Below are 16,044 nucleotides of genomic sequence, written 5' to 3' on the forward strand. Positions count from 1 at the left end.
AAGTAACCTAGAAATGATTTTTGTTGTCAAAATTTATACTTTATTTTCTTGAATGTTTATATTAGCTTTTTGTCACTATCCATACTGTGTCTTTTTTTAAAGCCTGAGCCACTGTGTGGTTTGCGCCTCAATATAATAATCATCCCCCCACTTTTAGAATTCCTCTTCCCTTATCACTTTGCCTTTGTAAGGTTTGTATAAAATGAGGACCTTGGAAAATCAACATTTCCTGTGAACTCAATAGATTATATAAGCAGTGCCCAAATCAGATTAGGCAGGTAAAGCCTAATACACTAGGAGAGCAGATACACTATGATCTATTCAACCACAATGTAGTTGCATGCATGTCTAAAGGTCATACTGATTCACCATTAGAATAAAGATCACATGTAGGTGGATCAGGGAGGACTATCCACAGAATTGCTGAACTGTGGGAGAGCAGGCAGTATACAACATTCATGGATGAAACACCTAGCTAACTGTTTTCCTAAAGACAATCTATTGTCTAAAAGACAAACATCTAGGCTTTTTGGTGTTTTTTTTTCTTTAACTTATGAAGATTCAAGTCACTAATATGTTAGTTCTTCTGGTTTAAAATTAAAGTAACTGACTGTGGTAATGTAGAGAAGACAGATGAGTACATCAGAATATTTAAGACTTAAATTTTTTTTTTGAGACAGAGTTTTGCTCTTGTTACCCAGGCTAGAGTGCAATGGCGCAATCTCGGCTTACTGCAACTTCCTCCTCCTGGGTTCAGGCAATTCTCCTGCCTCAGCCTCCTGAGTAGCTGGGATTACAGGCACGCACCACCATGCCCAGCTAATTTTTGTATTTTTAGTAGAGACGGGGTTTCACCATGTTGACCAGGATGGTCTTGATCTCTTCACCTCATGATCCACCCGCCTCGGCCTCCCAAAGTGCTGGGATTACAGGCTTGAGCCACCGCGCCTGGCCAAGACTTAAATTTTGAGTTACCTCACCTTATAAAAATATATATCAATATACTAAATACTCAGCAAAGATCCAAGATGTACAATATTTAAAAATACATTGCTCTTGGATCAGCACCAAAAATAATCAGTTTCTGTACAACCTGTGTCAAGTTTGGTTTTTTTTTTTGAGGTAGAGTCTCACTCTGTGGCCCAAGCTGGAGTTCAGTGGTGCAATCTTGGCTTACTGCAACCTCCACCTCCTGGGTTCAAATGATTCTCATGCCTCGGCCTCCCAAGTAGCTGGGATTACAGGCATGCACCACAATGTCCAGCTTTTTTGGGGGGAGATTTTTAGTAGAGACAAGGTTTCACTATGTTGGCCAGGCTGGTCTCGAACTCCTGACCTCAAGTGATCTGCCTGCCTCCACTTCCCAAAGCTGTGTCAAGTGTTAAAGTCTAGGCAAGTTAAAATTATTTCTGATAAAAGTCAAAAGCTCCACAAAAATCATTAACGATATATCCAAACACCTTTTCAAACACATTTTGATATCAAGTAAGGCATTCCACTTGAAAGAACATAATAACTACCACTGAATTTTTTTAAGACGTTTTAAGTCAACTTTGCCTTATGGGAATATTTTACATCTTACACAAAGGAAGCACTGGCACTTAGACACTTAAAATTACTAGAATCATTAAGACTGAGGCAAAGAATTTGGATAGCTATCCACCATTACAAAGAGGTAGTGATAGATACTTGTCCTACTGGGAATGTCAAATGCCAAGCAGATTTAACCTAAAGAAGGCTATCTCAAGGCATTTAATAATCAAATTATCAAAGGTCAAGGATAAAGAAAGAATCCTAAAAGCAGCAACAGAAAAGAAACAAATAATATGCAACAGAACTCCAATACATTTGGCAGCAGACTTTTCAGTGGAATTCTTACAGGCTAGGAGAGAGTTGCATGACATATTTAAAGTGCTGAAGGAAAAAAACTTTTACTCCAGAATACTGTATCTGGCTAAAATACACTTCACACGGGGAAATAAAGACTTTCCCAGACAAGCAAACACTGAGGGATTTCATCAACACCAGACTTATCCTACAAGAAATGCTAACAGGTGTACTTCAATCAGAAAGAAAAGGGCATTAATGAGCATTAAGAAATTATCTCAAGGGACAAAACTCACTGGTAACAGTAATTATACAGAGAAACACAGAGTAACACTGTAACTTTCCTTTGCATAGCAAAGGAAACAATCAACGAGACAAGAGACAATCACAGAATGGGATAAAATATTTGTAAAATACCCATCTGGCAAGAGATTAATACCCCAAATATATAAGGAGCTCACACAACTCTACAGGAAAAAAAAATCTAATAATCCAATCAAAAATGGGCCAAAGATCTGAATAGATTATTTCTCAAAAGAAGACATACAAATCACAAACAGGTATATGAAAAGCTGCTAATCAGAGAAAATGCAAATCAAAACTACAATGAGATATAATCTCATCCTAGTCAAAATGCCTTTTATCCAAAGACAGACAATAACAAATGCTGCCAAGGATGTGGAGAAAGGGGAACCCTTGTAGACGGTTGGTGGGAATGTAAATTAGAAGAGTTTGAGGTTCCGTAACAACTAAAAATAGAGGTATCATATGATCCAGTGATCCCACTCCACTCCTAGGTATACAACCAAAATAAAAGAAATCAGTACATCAAAGAAATGTCTACACTCCCATGTTTATTATGGCACTATTCACAATAGCCAAGATTTGGAAGCAACCTAAGTGTCCATCAACAGATGAGTGGATAAAGAAAATGTGGTACTTATACATAATTCAGCCATAAAAATAATGAGATCCTGTTGTTTGCAACACCATGGATGGAACTGGAAGTCATTATGTTAAATGAAATAAACTAGACACAGAAAGACAAACTTCACGTTTTCACTTATTTGTGGAAACTAAAAATTAAAACAATTGAACTCATGAACATAGCAGAAGGATAGTTACTAGAGGCTGAGAAGGGTAGGAGGTAGGATGGGGGGGAGTGGGGATGGTTAATGGGTACAAAAAAAAAAAGAAATGAATAAGGCCTAGTATTTGCTAGCACAACAGGTGACTCACAGTAAAAAAAATCACTGTACATTTTAAAATAATTATGAATATACAGGACAAAAATGAGTATTAGATAACTAAAGCAAAAAAAAAAATAAAAAATAATTAAGAATATAACTGGATTGTTTGTAACACAAAGGATAAATGCTGAGGGGATAGATACCTCATCTTTCATGATGTGATTATTACGCATTGCATACCTTTATCAAAATATCTCATGTGACCCATAAATACATACAACTGCTATGTAACCACAAAAATTAACAACTAAAAAACAAACCGGATTGGGCACAGTGGCTCATGCCTGTAATCCCAACACTTTGAGAGGCCAAGGTGGGTGGATTATTTGAGTTCAAGACCAGAATGGGCAGCATACCAAAACTCCACCTCTACAAAAAAATATAAAAATTAGCTGGGTGTGGTGGCACGCACCTGTAGTCCCAGCAACTCAGGAAGCTGAGGTGGGAGGGTGGCTTGAGCCTGGGAGGCAGAAATTGCAGGGAGCCAAGATAGTGCCACCATACTCCAGCCTGGGCGACAAAGCCAGACCCTGTCTCAAATAAATAAATAGTATTGAAAAAAAAAACTTTGTTGTGAGACAAAAAAGGTTTTTTTGTAGACAACACTTATATCTCTACAAAAAATACAAAAATTAGCCACGCATGGTAGCCCATGCATTTAGTCCCAACTACTTGGGAGGCTCACTAGGCTAAAGACGGAGGATCCCTTGACTCCAGACCACTGCACTCCAACCTGGAAGACAAAGTAAGACTTTGTCTCAAAAAACAAGAAAGATTTAATACCAACTGGTTCAACAATATGCAAAACTGCTAGGTAAAGTTTTCATACATTTTGTAACAGAAAATGTCAGAAGTAAGATGATGTGTGTGGTATCACTCACTCCTTACACTCCAAGTCATTAAGCTTGCTTCTTTTACAGTACCTATTACTAACATCCAACTTTTTATAAAAGTAATTTATGCTCCTTGCTTGTTAGCACAGATATCTCTTCGGTTTTTACAAGGTAAGTGGCTTATAAAATTTTATCTAAAAAAAAAAAAAAAACCACTAGACTATTATGGAGGTTTAAGATCAAACATACTTGGCCAGGAGTGGTGGCTCATGCTTGTAATCCCAGCACTCTGGGAGGCCGAGGTGGGTGGATCACCTGAAGTCAGGAGTTCCAGACCAGCCTGGCCAACATGACAAAACCCCATCTCTACTAAAAATACAAATATTAGCCAGGCATGGTGGCATGCACCTGTAGTCCCAGCTACTCGGGAGGCTGAGGCAAGAGAATCGCTTGAATCCGGGAGGTGGAGGTTGCAGTGAGCCAAGATCACACACTGCACTCCAGCCTGGATGACAGTCTGAGACTGTGTCCCTCCACAACCACCAAAAAAAAAAAAAAAAAAAGGATCAAACATACTGTGCTACATTTTGAAAAAGGTGAGAAATTAATAAAAGGTTAGTCCTATTAGAAATTTTGTTATAATGTTATGACAATTAACAAGAGTATAATAGCAACAGAGGAATAAACAAGTTGCTAGGAAAAAAAAGAGAAAGCCCACAGACACCAGTATATGTAAGTATCTAGCATGTAATAAATGGAAAATCAGAAAACAGTGAGAAAGGGAATGTTTATTCAATAAACAGGGACTGGAACATGCGGCTGGTTTTTGAAAAATAATCTACTCAGATCCTTACCCTACAGCAAAATAAATTCCGAGTATGTATATCACACCTCTATCAACTCTCCGTAAGATACAAACAATATATAAAAAGTAATTTAAATTTACTAAATATGGCCAGCACAATGGCTCACACTTGTAATCCCAGCACTTTGGGAGGCTAAGGCAGGGAAATCACCCAAGATCAAGAGTTTGAGACCAGCCTGGCCAACATGGTGAAACCCCATCTGTACCAAAAATACAAAAATTAGTCAGGCGTGGTGGTGCATGCCTCTAATCCCAGCTATTCAGGAGGCTGAGGTACAAGAATCGCTTGAACTTGGGAGGCAGAGGTTGCAGTGAGCCAAGTTCGGGCCACTCAACTCCAGCCTGGGCAACAGAGCAAGACTTCATCTCAAACTAAATAAACCAACAAATTAATTTACTAAATATGTAATAAGTAACTTTAATACACATTAAAATATATATTTTAAAAGTCGACTCAAAAATATTTTAGAAGATATTATCAATAACTACCACATTTTAAATTTTTTTTAGTTTTTTGAGACGGGGTGATTCTGTTGCCCATGCTGCAGTAGCACAATCATGGCTCACTGTAGCCTCACCTTCCAGGGCTCAGGCAATCCTCCTTGCCTCAGCCTTCCAAGTAAATGAAACTGTAGGCATGTGCCTCCACGTCCAGCTAATTATTATTATTACTATTATTTGTAGAAACAGGACTTCCTTACATTGCCCAGGATGGTCTCGAGGTCCTAGGCTCAAGTGATCCTCCCACCTCAGCCCCACAAAGTGTTGGGATTAGAAGTAAAGTAATCTGAGCCACCACGCCCAGCCAATAACTATCAAATCTGTGAATATGAATAGAGTGAAAATAAAATTACAATGAAAGAAAAAGGAAAGTATTAATTTAACTACAAAAAGATTCAAATCTCCTGTGCATCAAAAGGAAAACCACCAAAAGAGGAAAGGCAAGGAATAAACTAATGAAAATATCTACAGGTTGAGGTAATCAGACATTATGGCCTCCTGATACAATGCACTATGAATTACATAAAACCACTAATAAAATATTCATTCTTCCCCCAAAAAATGTTGAACCTGAATTAAAACTTTAGGGGAAAGCTGTTAAAAAATCCAGGAGACAGAGAAACAAGTTAACCACCAAGAAACAGGCAATAAACAAAAAATCCAAAATATGGGACATTCTACAGGGAAAGTAACCCAGTTTCTTCAAAAAAAATCAAAAGCATAAAAACAAAAGGAAGGAGAATCAGTTTTTAGACAATCTCCCCCACCACAGATACACAAAAGCTTCCGAGTCCATTCATAATAAACTAAAAAGTCCTTATCAAAGCCTACGTCCTTGGGATTTTATCTTGTGAAAAAGAATCCAAAAAACTGAAAATTTCACATACAAAAAGATGATATTCAACATATTTTTTCATTTCCTTTCCTATTTATCTATTTTTATTTCCTTTTCCAACTTTTATTTTAGATAACAGCGGGATACATGTGCAGGTTTGCTACCTGGGCATATTGTATAATGCTGAGGTTTGGGGTACAAATGATCCCACATCACCCAAGTATTGAATAGAATACTCAATGGTCTTTCAACCCTTCTCCCCACTCCTTTCTCCCCCATCTAGTAGTCTCCAGTTTCTGTTGTTGCCATCTTTATATCTATGAGTACCCAATGTTTAGCTCCCACTTCTAAGTATGAACATGCGGTATTTTACAACGTGAATTTTAACAGTGAAAAAACTCACTGTTTTAATGACAAAAGAATGTTAAGCAAATTAAGGCATACCAAGAATGTATTATTATACAGACTCTAAAATGTTTATAGTAATGAAAAGGATGTGTAATAATGAAAATTGCATATTTTAAATGTTTAGTGAAAAATCAGGATAAAAGGATATATGGGCCAGGCGCAGTAGCTCACACCTGTAATCCCAGCACTTTGGGAGGCTGAGGCAGGCAGGTCACTTGAGCCCAAGAGTTTGACACCAGCCTGGGCAGCATGGCAAAACCCATGTCTACAAAACAAAAATCGTCTGGGTATGGTAGTGCATGCCGGTAGTTCCAGCTACTCAAGAGGCTATGGTGGAAGGATCGCTTGAAGCAGAGGTTTCATTGAGCCAAGATCACAACACTGCTCTCCAGTATGGGCAACAGAGTAAGACATTGTCTCAAAAAAAAGTGATGGGGGGATATATAAGGTAAGAAGAAAACTTACACAAAAGCATATTAAAAATGTAAAGAAAATGCACTGAAATGTTAATACTGCATGGCTACTGTTTGCACTTCCAAGTTATTTTTTCTTTGCTTTCCAGTTTTAATAACCAGGCATATTCTGTGATTTTAAAAATTCTTTCTCAAATTAGAAACTATACATATGCTATATATATGACTCACAAAATAACAAATCTAGGTAAGTTGATTTTATGTTACAGCATATTTGTTTTTCTGATTTCAAAATGTTATTTATTAAGCAGGGTGTCATTCTATAATCATTTTCTAAACATTTCCCCAAATCCTTACGAAAACAAAGCTCTCTTAAATTCTTTCTCCATTATACTTCTTTTCAACTCCTCCCTGAGTAACACATATTTAGTGGGAATAAAGTTTTCATTTCAGCTGCGGGCAGTGGCTCACGCCTGTAATCCAAGTACTTTGGGAGGCCCAGACGGGTGGATCACTTGAGGTCAGGAGTTCGAGACCAACCTGACCAACATGATAAAACCCCATCTCTACTAAAAATACAAAAATTAGCCAGGCGTGGTGGCACTCGCCTGTAATCCCAGCTCCTCAGGAGGCTGAGGTGGGAGAATCGCTTGAACTCAGGAGGCAGAGGTTGTAGTGAGCTGAGATAGCGCCAATGCACTCCAGCCTGGGCAACAGAGCAAGACTCCACCTCAAAAGAATATAAAACTACTCTGTATTTAAAAGCAACATTATAACCTCACATCTAAAAGACCCATGGAGGAGTGAAAAACATTTATTGAAAGTGTGCTTTCCGTATACTATTTTAAGTTGCTTTGTTCTATAAAAACATGGTACTATTTGTTTGATACATTCGACAACAGCAACCAAAATTTATTTTGAGTTTACAGTCTGCAACAAAAAATATCATACTAACATTCGAGTTTAATTGGCACAGACACATCTGCTATGTTGAACAGAAACAAAGACTCACACATGGGGAATGACAGTTCTGAGTTTTTCTCTTTCCAGCAAATATGCTCCATTAGCAATTATGCTTTTTTACTATAGAGTTTCTCTGGGATCGCTGCCATGTTACCTCTTATAAGAAAAGTTAACACTGAGGAACCTGTGCCTGCGTGCAATCTCAGCAGATTTGCACTTATTGTTGTGTTACTTTTTTTTTAATGCACATTTTTAAACATATACCTAAGGCCAGAGAGAACAAAGGATGTACTCACTACCAAGCTTCAACAATTAACAATGGTTTACTATTCTTGTTTTACCTACTCCCCTCCCAATTTTTTAAGACAGGGAGCTGGCCTTGAGCACGCCTTGAATATTTTTAAACAAATCTTTTTTTTTTTTTTTTTTTTTTTTGAGACGGAGTTTCGCTCTTGTTATCCAGGCTGGAGTGCAATGGTGCGATCTCAGCTCACTGCAACCTCCTCCTCCTGGATTCAGGCAATTCTCCTGCCTCAGCCTACCGAGTAGCTGGGATTACAGGCACGTGCCACCATGCCCAGCTCATTTTTTGTATTTTTAGTAGAGATGGGGTTTCACCATGTTGACCAGGATGGTCTCGATCTCTTGACCTCGTGATCCACCCGCCTTGGCCTCCCAAAGTGCTGGGATTACAGGCGTGAGCCACCACGCCCGGCCTAAAACAAATCTTAAACATGATTAGATGAAAATTTCTGGCTAGCAAACTAAAAAGGTGTTGTTGTTGAGATGGAGCCTGGCTGCTGCCCCAGCAGGAATGCAGTGACACAATCTTGGCTCACTGCAACCTCCACCTCCCGAGTTCAAGTGATTCTTCTGCCTCAGCCTCCTGAGTATTCAGGATTACAGATGCACACCACCACACCTGACTAATTTTTGTATTTTTAGTCGAGAAGCAGTTTCACCATACTGGTCAGGCTGGTCTTGAATTCCTGACCTCATGATCTGCCCGCCTCAGCTTCCCAAAGTGCTGGGATGACAGGCGTGAGCCACTGTGCCTGGGCTCAAACTAAAAAGTTTTTTTTTTTTTCTTTTTTTTTTTGAGACAGAGTTTCACTCTTGTTGTCCAGGCTGGAGTGCAATGGTGCATCCTGGCTCACTGCTACCTCCGCCTCCCGGGTTCAAGCAATTCTCCTGCCTCAGCCTCCCAATTAGCTGGGTTTACAAGCACCCGCCCCAACGCCCAGTTAAATTTTTGTGTTTTTAGTAGAGGTGGGGTTTTACCATGTTGGCCAGGCTGGTCTCAAACTCCGGACCTCAGGTGATCCACCCACCTCAGCCTCCCGAAGTACTGGGATTACAGGAGTTAACCACCACATCCGGCCTCTAAAAAGTTTTAAAGGCACTTGTCTTCTTTCACTTAAAACTTAAGATATTAAAAATATTAAGATATTAAACAACATCTAATATAGTTCAAATTAGAATCCAGCTGGGCACAGTGACACACACTTGTAATCTCAGTGCTTTGGGAAGCTAAGGCAGGAGGATCACTTGAGCCTAGAAGTTTGAGACAGACCAGCCTAGGCAATAAAATCCCACCTCTACAAAAAAAATTTTTTAATTAGACAGACATAGATAAGCAGAATATGTATTCAAAAAAAGAGCCGAGTGCGGTGGCTCAAGTCTGTAATCCCAGCACTTTGGGAGGCCGAGGCGGGTGGATCACGAGGTCAAGAGATCGAGACCATCCTGGTCAACACAGTGAAACCCCGTCTCTACTAAAAATACAAAAAATTAGCTGGGCATGGTGGCATGTGCCTGTAATCCCAGCTACTCAGGAGGCTGAGGCAGGAGAATTGCCTGAACCCGGGAGGCGGAGGTTGCGGTGAGCCGAGATCGCACCATTGCACTCCAGCCTGCGTAACAAGAGCGAAACTCCGTCTCAAAAATAAAAATAAAAAATAAAAAATAAAAATAAAAAGTAAATTTAAAAAATTAAAAAAAAAGAAAGAAAGAAAGAAAAAGAAAAAAAAGAATTAAAAAAGAAAAAGAAAAAGAAAAAATTAGCCAGACACAGTGGCGTATACCTGTAGCCCCCACTATTTGGAAAGCTGAGCTATAGGATCACCTGAGTGAGCCCAGGAGGTCAAGGCCGTAGTGAGCTGTGATCATCCCGCACAGTAGCTTGGGCAACACCTGTCTCAAAAAATAAGGGAGTTATGCAACTCTCTCACCAGTAGAACCCAGAGTAACTGATTCTAAGACCAGGTTCTTTTCCTCACAAGACATATTGTCACTTTAAAAATCTGATTACATCACAAGACCTCTTGGACTTCTGAACCTAGTTCAATTAACAAGTAAATGTTTAGATCATACTCATTTTGTCAAACAAGAAGAAATAAATGAATTTTCTGTATAACTTTTCTTACAACTCATGAGAACCTGACATTTTCTCAAATGTTGTATTATATACTGGAGCACAATCTGTAAATTAATCAAACCTCTTCCTCCTTTGGGTAAAAGGACACACCTTTCAGCAAGTGTGCCTTCAAGGAAGCCAATTTAATTAATTAATGGCTATATGTTTTTCTAAGGTCAAAATTACAGTCCCCATATGCAGAGAATGTATTATTGGGTACAGCCAAAAACTAACCCTTTTAACTTAGTATCAATAAATACAGTACTAAAAGCCAATTTTTATTTTTTTTCTCCTCTAGAGACTGGGTCTTGCTTTGTCAACCCAGGCTTGAAGTGCAAAGTGGCACAATCATAGCTCACAGCAGCCTTGAACTCCTGAGCTCAAGTGATCCTCCTGCCTTAGCCTCTTGAGAGCTGGTGGGGCTATAGGCAAGTGATACTGCACCTGGCTCATTCTTTTAAAATTCTTGTAGAGACATGAAGTCTTACTTTGTTGCACACGCTGTTTTTGAACTCCTGGCTTCAGCTGTTCCTCCCTAGTCGATCTCCCAAAGTGCTGGGATTACAGGCATGAGCCACCATGCCTTGCCAAGTTAAATTTTAAATTTTAACTTTCTTAGTAAGAAAGTTCAGAAATAAAAGATAAAATGTATCATCTGCCCCATCAGCAATGATAACCAAGTCTTCTTGTTACCATAAAAAGGTACTTTTTCCTTAACTCTAAGGAATTCTGATTTTTTTTTAAAAAATTGTGCACAAAACTTAAGATTACAATTTTTAAAATTCTTCTGAGCCAAATATTATTTTAATTATAATATCTATATAGCTGTAATTTTCTATTCTTTAGAAAATTATTACTTTCTTTGGTCCTATGGGTTTCCATAAAAGGCCATTCTTTTTTTTTTTTTTTTAATGTGACTATTTCTTTTTTTTTTTTAATTTTTAAGTTCCAGGGTACAGGTGCAGGATGTGCAGGTTTGTTACACAGGTAAACGTGTGCCATGGTGGTTTGCTGCACCTATCAACCTATCATCTAGGTATTAAGCCCAGCATGCATTAGCTGTATTTTTCCTAACGCTCTCTCCCCTGACCCCAACCCCCAACAGACCCCAGCATGTGTTGTTCCCCTCCCTGTGTCCTTGTGTTCTCATTGTTCAGCTCCCACTTGTAAGTGAGAACATATGGTGTTTGGTATTCTGTTCTTGCGTTAGTTTGCTGAGGATAATGGCTTCCAGATCCATCCATGTCCTGGCAAAGGACATGATCTCATTCTTTTTTTATGGCTGCACAGTATTCCATGTTGCCACATTTTCTTTATTTAGTCTATGACTGATGGGCATTTGGGTTGATTCCGTGTCTTTGCTATTGGCGGAGAGTGCTTCAATGAACACACACATGCATGTACCTTTGTAATAGAATTATTTATATTCCTTAGGGTATATACCCAGTAATGGGACTGTTGGGTCAAATGGTATTTCTGGTTCTAGATCTCTGAGGAATCCTAACAGGCCATTCTTAATTTTCAAAAGAGAACTTTATGACATCTGGGAATCTCAGAGGCTCTGCAGAACAATATAAAGAAACCTAACGTTTGCTTGGCTTGAGGTCCAAAGTTCAAGACCAGTCTGGGCAACACAGCAAGACCCTATCTCTATTCTATTTAAAATAAAAATAGGGCCGGGTGTGGTGGCTCAAGCCTGTAATCCCAGCACTTTGGGAGGCTGAGGCGGGTGGATCACGAGGTCAAGAGATCAAGACCATCCTGGTCAACATGGTGAAACCCCGCCTCGACTACAAATACAAAAAACTAGCTGGGCATGGTGGCACGTGCCTGTAACCCCAGTTACTCAGGAGGCTGAGGCAGGAGAACTGCCTGAACCCAGGAGGCAGAGGTAGCGATGAGCCAAGATCTGGCCATTGCACTCCAGCCTGGATAACAAGAGCGAAACTCCGACTCAAAAAAATAAAATAAAATAAAAATAAAAAACAAGAAAAGAAACCCATTATTTACATAATAAAGTGATTCTAGGTATTTCAGTGAGGTCTGTTTTCTTAACAAAATATAGAGTGAAATGTAAAAAATACTGCCAAACTGATGATATTCCTTCAAGAATACTACCAGATAAGTAAATTGACAATATGTATTAAAAAAAGAAATATGCAGCCAGGCATGGTGGTGCACGCCTGTAATCCTAGCACTTTGGGAGGCCGAGGTGGGTGGATCACCTGAGGTCAGGAATTCAAGACCAGCATGGCCAACATGGTGAAACCCCATTTTTTTTTTTTTTTTTGAGACAGAGTTTTGCTCTTGTTATCCAGGCTGGAGTGCAATGGCACGATCTTGGCTCACCGCAACCTCCGCCTCCTTTTTTAAAAAAAAGAAGAAATATAGATGCTTCTTGACCCAGCAGTTTCCTTACAAATGTGACCTGAAGGAATTATTAAAAATGTGTGCAAAGATTTTTCCACTAGGACGTTCTCATCATGCTGCTTATAATAACAAAAAATTTGGCCGGGCACGGTGGCTCATACCTGTAATCCCAGCACTTTGGGAGGCTGAGACAGGTGGATCACCTGAGGTCAGGAGTTCAAGACCAGCCTGACCAATATGGTGAAACCCTGTCTTTTAAAAAAAAGAAAAAAAGAAAAGGGTTTAGCTGTGTGTTCTTTCTGACCTCGAGTCTATTTAACCACTTGGAAATTTTTAAAGAATTTTACAAGGGGGATAAAAAGGGAAGAAAAAAGAGATACTCTTAGTTCTTCTGCTGCCTTCCTTTTTTACTGTTCTATTCTCCATATCTTTAAAAAATACTTAGTAATTTTTCCCCTAAAATGTTGTAAATGTGCTTACTGATACAATTTTACTGTTAGAGCATCCATGAACTATGCTTGACCCTCTTCCTCTTATCTACCCACATTCTCTCCCTTGGTGATCTTATCTAAACTCAAGGATTTAAACATATTGCCTCCATAATGTATAATTCCAGCTCGGTCTTTTCTCTTAACTCCAGACTCATACGTCTAACTGCCTACTTGATCAGAACATCTTATAGGTGTTTCAAACTCAGAACATCTAAAAATGAATTCCTGAGCTATGCCAACCCTCCTCCAACCTATGCAACCCAGAGTGTTCTCTAGTTAAGTTGATGGTAATTCCATTTTTCTTCAACTTGCTGAGATTTAAAACCTTTAGAGTCATCTTTGATTCATCCCCTTTCTCTTGCACCCCACCTTCTGGTAACAAAATCCTATTGTTTCAGTCTTCCAAATACATCCAGATATTGACTACATCTCATTACCTCCACTGCTACTACATGGTCTGAGCCACCATCATCTCTTACTTAAATTACTGTAGGCTTCCCAACAGATCTTCCTGCTTCGACCCTTGAACCTCCCCACATACAGACACACGATTTAGTTTTAATAGAGCTAGCTGCCAGAATGATCCTTTTAAAACTAAGTCAGAAATCTCTCTACCCAGTACAAATCTGGCAATGGCTCCCCCAGCTCTCTTAGAGTAAAAACTAACATCCTTGCAACAACGTAAGGCCTTACATGATGGGTCCTCCTGTGGCCTCCCCTTCTATTATCCGTTCCTCTGGTTCACTCCTTCAGGCTCCTTAGGGTGAATACCTATCCCAAATATCTACTTGGCTAACTCCCTTACTTTCTTAAGTCTTTGTTCAACTATCACTTCTCAGTGAGGGCTACCCTGAACTTGCCTTGTTTAATATTGCAACCAGCTCCTTTACCACCAAAAAGAGAAGGTAATAAACTACGCTTAGTGAACTCATCTCACCTAGCAGAGACCATGGAAGAAAGTCCTAAGATCAGAGGGAGTATTCTCATGAGGAAATGGAACAGGAGATTAGTTGGAACCTTTGTCAAGATCTCAACTATGCTCAGGGATTTAAGGGAACTCTATACGTGAGGGATGAAGAAAAGAGGAGATCAGTTACCAAAAAAGATCTATACTCAGGCTCTGTCCAAGTCACAGATACACAGCTGCACCATACTCATGTACGCATCTCAAGGGGGAAAAGCCCACATTGAAAGCACAGCAAAACATCTCCTCATCCACACATCACAAAAGAGAAACAGCAAGAAAATATATCCCATCTCATGCAAAGCATATGCAAATAAATTTAAAAATAATTTCTTAGGCCAAGCATGGTGGCACACACCTATAATTTCAGCTACTTGAGAGGATAAGGCAAAAAGATCACCTAGGCCCGAAAGTTTGAGACTAGCCTGGGCAACATAGTGAGACTCTGTCTCAAAAATAATAACAACAACAACAATAATTTATGCTCCACATGTCTGAAACAGTTTGTCTCTAGAAAAAGGGGCTTGAGACTTGATGCTTACATTAAATATATATATATATGTATATACATATATACATATATCTCTGATTAGCCAACATCTAACCACCTCAATTTATAGGAAAAAGGACTCCTAAAATTCAAACCTGTTTAGCATAACATAAAGTGACAAATAGAAAACCTTGCCATTTCCAGGGAGAAAAAAAATCAGTAATTTATTAAAACATGTATTGAGCACCTACTATTTGCCAGACCTGTGACAGGACCCAGTATGGGCTCAAGAGTGTAGTAACTACAGTCAAAATGAGGTACAAATATCAAACACATGAGCATTGTTCCTTTTGTAATAGATTTGTCAATCATGTTGACAATAGCTATATATTCTGGAACTTTCCCCTTAAGTTTAAGCAACATCATTCATTCAACAAAGTTGTAGTGGGCATCTATTAAGTGCAAACCCTGTAGTACATGCTGAGGGATCACAAATATAAATAATAGGTTACATTAATTGGGTAATTCCCATGTACCTCAGACTCTCTACATTACCTCATTCATCAACTCAGCAACTTTATAAATTAAATATTTCCCTGTTTTAGAGATGATAACCATTATGCTTAACTATTTCCCTCAAGCAGCTTTAAGTCTAGAAGTCAGAAAGATATGCTTAGAAATCATATTAATACTATCTGGCCAGCCCTACCTCATTACCACCCAAGAGTCTAATAAGAATGGCAATTTATGCACCCACAAGTAAAGAGTACACACATTTTATGCTACAGAATTGCTTTCTTTTTTCTTTCTTTTTTTTTAAAAATATTTTCAGTCTCCGTAGAGATTGCCAAAAATTGCCAATGCCAACTATATTTCAAGTCGTCATGGCAGGGTATTGGGAAAAGTTTTCAATCAGCAATAATAGTGCCTTGGATAAACCTCATTGGCTACGATACTGCCACTGTGTAAAGCTCAGAATTGCTTTCTAAAGGATAAATTTAGGATAAATAAATAGCTTGTAGTTGTATATAATCTGTGTAATGATAGCAGTTTTGTAAGAAAAATAAAATAAAAGGAAATAATAAAGTAACTAATGACTAATTTCTAGCTTCTTCCTTTCTACTCTAAAAGAGCTTCTCTGTAATAACTTTACATCAGTGACAAGACTTCTAACTCTGACCAACTCATTTCTTCCTGACACATGGGAACAAAATCAGGTGACTTACACAAAATGAAACACTATTTTAAGTATTTATCTAGAAACCGCTTTGTGTGTGTGTGTGTGTGTGTGTGTGTTTGTTTTGCAAATTCTAAAATTCTAAATACTTACATAGATAAGGCTTTTTCTACCCCTAAGTCAACTTCCTGCGCATTAACTGCACCTAGCTTGGTGAGACAGATGGAGAGCCTGCAAGGTC

The 16,044-nt window shown here is 38.8% G+C and overlaps 1 protein-coding gene and 1 non-coding gene across 7 annotated transcripts in view; both read right to left on the reverse strand.

Annotated features, from left to right (window-relative positions):
* DENND5B (DENN domain containing 5B) overlaps window positions 1-16,044 on the reverse strand; it is a 207,736-nt gene that overhangs the window by 164,950 nt on the left and 26,742 nt on the right. The gene's annotated exons all lie outside the window — the stretch shown is intronic.
* On the reverse strand, window positions 15,459-15,599 carry LOC120365245 (U4 spliceosomal RNA). Its single transcript, XR_005580248.1, has one exon. It is a non-coding gene; the product is annotated as a U4 spliceosomal RNA (small nuclear RNA).

The sequence above is a fragment of the Saimiri boliviensis genome, chromosome 7, assembly GCF_048565385.1.
Source record: "Saimiri boliviensis isolate mSaiBol1 chromosome 7, mSaiBol1.pri, whole genome shotgun sequence".
Lineage (NCBI taxonomy): Eukaryota > Metazoa > Chordata > Mammalia > Primates > Cebidae > Saimiri > Saimiri boliviensis.